The sequence below is a fragment of the Cebus imitator genome, unplaced genomic scaffold (assembly GCF_001604975.1).
Source record: "Cebus imitator isolate Cc_AM_T3 unplaced genomic scaffold, Cebus_imitator-1.0 Scaffold26, whole genome shotgun sequence".
NCBI lineage: Eukaryota > Metazoa > Chordata > Mammalia > Primates > Cebidae > Cebus > Cebus imitator.
The window spans coordinates 10439981-10443983 of NW_016107341.1; positions in this window are offsets into that span (position 1 = coordinate 10439981).

The window sequence follows — 4003 nt, forward strand, 5'->3', positions numbered from 1 at the left end:
CCTCCTGAGTAGGTGGGATTACAGGCACATGCCACCATGCCCAGCTGATTTTTTGTATTTTCAGTAGAGACGGGGTTTCACCATGTTGACCAGGATGGTCTTGATCTCTTGACCTTGTGATCCACCCACCTCAGCCTCCCAAAGTGCTGGGATTACAGGCATGAGCTACCGCGCCCGGCCCGGTTTATAAATATTTTCTCCCAGTCTGTAGCTTGTCTTTTCATCCTCTTAACAGCATCTTTTGTAGGGCAAAAGCTTTTAATCTTGTTTTATGGATTATACTTTTGATACTAGATCTGAAAACTCCTTGTCTATCCCTATATCCCAAAGATTTTACTGTATGTGGTTTTCTAAAAGTTTTATAGTTTTAGGTCATATATTTGCATCCATGATTCATTTTGAGTTAATTTTTGTATAAAGTGTGAGGTGTGGGTTCATGGGGTTTGGGGAGCAGGGAACGGTGGATATGAACATCTAATTGTTCCAGCAGTATTTGCTGAAAGGCTATTCTTCATCTATTGAATTACTTCTGCACCTTTGCCAAAAATTAGTAGGACATGTTTGTGTAGGCCTACTTCTGTCTTGAGATAATCACAAAAAAAAAAAGTAGAGGAAAATGGTAGTGCCGCTGCACTCCGCGTCTTGCATCGCCTAGGGAAGAGACACTGAAGGTTGCACGCATTCGAGGCACGGGTGACATCGACTCTGTTCTCGGAACACAAGGACTGGGTCCATCTGGCCACTTTCCCCCTCTGGAGAAGCCAGGATTCAGACAGTTACAATAGGATTAACAAAGCAGATGAGAGGAAAGGAGAAAAACAGGAAGGCTGTTAGTGTTAATCAAAAACAAGGACACAAAAAGATCTCATTCTGTCACCCAGGCTGGAGTGCGGTGGTGTGACTATGGCTCACGGCTCACTATAGTCTTGATCTCCCAGGTTCAAGTGATCATCCCACCTCACAGCCTCCCAAGCAGGTGGGAACTACAGGTTGCTAGTCGTTGTCTTTGGTGGAAGAAAAGGAACTGGTCCCCAAGTAGACAGCGCTCGTTTGCTGGTATCAAATTGTTGTGTGAAAAATTCCTGGAGCTTCATTCCTGTTTTTATTAGATCTGGTGTGGTTGATCTTGATATCATCACTTGGAAAATATCCCACTTCAAATCTCCATGGACGAAAATCTCACTAGAATATAAAACAGAATCTTTGTCATATATCTTACAGAAGATACTCAAAAAGTACAAGAAACGTTTTCTTCCCCCTAGCTTTTTAATTTGTATTAATTGCATAATAAATAATAATTTTGTAGGAAAAATTGCTGTTTTCTCACTAGATGGTAGAAAACATGTTGACAACAGTCATGTAAAGTGTCCAAAAAGTAATCCTTAATAAATACCTTTTATCAGTTAAAAAAAAAAAAAAAAGTAGAGGAAAATGACAAAGCCTTAAGAAGTTAAACAGATGCTAATAGGCCGGGCGCGGTGGCTCACGCCTGTAATCCCAGCACTTTGGGAGGCCGAGGCGGGTGGATCACGAGGTCAAGAGATCGAGACCATCCTGGTCAGCATGGTGAAACCCCGTCTCTACTAAAAATACAAAAATTCAGCTGGGCATGGTGGCATGTGCCTGTAATCCCAACTACTCAGGAGGCTGAGGCAGGAGAATTGCCTGAACCCAGGAGGCGGAGGTTGCGGTGAGCCGAGATCGCGCCATTGCACTCCAGCCTGGGTAACAAGAGCGAAACTCCGTCTCAAAAAAAAACAACAGATGCTAATAAATATGAAGGACAGATAAAATAATTCAGCATAGGGAGAGCTGCAGTCCTTGAAAAGAGAGTACAAGGAATGGAATGCCAGAAGATGTATTCAAAGAGACTTTCCCTAAAATGAAGGAAGAAGTGAACATGCAGCATGAAAGAATATATATGATTTGAAAATTTTGATAAACATCACTTCACACAAAAATTACTCAACATTAAGATAGCCTAGTTAAGTTATTGAACTTCAATAATAATTTTTTAGGTATTTAGGCAGATAAAACAAGTCACATTTAAGAGTGGTTAAAAAAAAAATCTGGCTTGCCTCAGACTTCTCCAAAACATTTAATTCAGGAACATAATGGAGTAATATTTTTTAAATTCTGAGAAAATGAAAATGTGACCTAACAATATTAGGTCCAGACAAAAATGTCTTTCAAATATAAAGATAAAAGGAGACATCCTCAGACATGAAATAATTAAAGGAATATGACATCTGCAATGAAAATTTCCAAAGAACAAAAATAGCAACAACTCTTTGCCAGTAAAATCCAGTCAGTTAAGAAATTATTAAAAATAGGCAGGTGCAGTGGCTCACACCTGTAATCCCAGCTCTTTGGGAGGCTGAGGCAGGCGGATCACTTGAGGTCAGGAGTTCAAGACCAGCCTGGCACTTGAGGTCAGGAGTTCGAGACCAGTCTGGCCAACATGATGAAACTCCATCTCTACTAAAAATACAAAAATTAGCCGGGCATGGTGGCAGGCGCCTATAATCTCCGCTACTCAGGAGGCTGAAACAGGAGAATCACTTGAACCCAGGAGGCAGAGGTTGCAGTGAGCCGAGATCGTGCCATTGCACTCCATCCTGGGCAACAAGAGCTAAACTCCATCTAAAAAAACAACAACAACAAAAGTATACTGTTGTGCGTGTAGGGCTGTTTTGTAAAAGTACTTTGATTTCTTAGCTCTACTCTGATAAAGTGCTCTTAATTTCTGTAGGCTTTATGTTTTAATATATTGACTTTAAATAATGACTAATAAATTAATACAATGGAGTATATTAGAATTGAATAGAAATTCTTGCTAAAATTTTCTAGGTGCTTCTTGTGATAATACGTAAATGTTTTTGTATATATGTATGCATGTTTGTATTTCTTTAACACACTTGTTTTAGAAACATGTGGGGATAACCTTGGTCGTCCTTTATTGCATTACATAATGAGTCTTGTGGGCTGAACCTGTGAATCATAGTAGCTGGGTAGGCAGAGGGAGATGAATCTGGAAAGATAAATGGGAGTCAGATCATGAAGAGCCCCACCTGCCATGCTAAGGAGCCTTTATTATGACCAAGGGCTTCCTGGTGGGTTCTTCACAACGGCACTGTCATAACAGTTGCATTTGAAAAAGATCTCATAGGTAGCAATGTGAAAAAATTGACAAAGTGCCTGGAGTAGATTGAAGAGGCAGGAAAGGGATGTATCAATTGAATGTGGAAGATGGAAAAAGAGAGGAGCTTCCGGGCGGTTTGGATTTTTGGGTGAATGGAGGTATTATTGGCTGTTTAGCACTGCAAATATGGGAAGAGATTCAGGGGCCACAGTGAATTCCCTTTTGGACAAGTATGGTATTGAGGTTCCAGTGGGATATTCAAGTGTAGTTTCCTACTAATTGACAGTTAAGTGGGCCTGGAGCTCAAGAGAAAGGCCTGGGTTGGGCAGACAAGTCCTGAAGCGGAGGGAAAAGCCCAGAGGGAGAATATTCTGTAGAAGAGGCCTAGAGCCCTGGCAAACCCCAACTTTTAAGGCAAAATGTAGTGTTTCACAGCATAGTCTTTGGAGTTAACTTATTATTGGCAGGGGAACCTGGGGCAAGTTATTTGACTTCAGTGTCTTAATTGCAAAATGAGCACAGTAGCATCTACCTGAGTTAGAAAAGTGTTTGCAGTTTTTAGTTCCTTAAGAGATCTGTAGGCAGGGGACAGTGACTCATGCCTACAATCCCAGCACTTTGGGAGGCCGAGGTGGGTTGATCACCTGAGGTCAGGGGTTCGAGACCAGCCTGACCAACATGGTGAAACACCATCTCTATTAAAAATGCAAAATTAGCTGGGCATGGTGGCACATACCGGTAATCCTACTTGGGAGGCTGAGGCAGGAGAATTGCTTGACCTGGGAGGCAGAGGTTGTAGTGAGCTGAGATCACGCCATTGCACTCCAGCCTAGGCAATAAGAGCAAAACTCCACCTCAAAA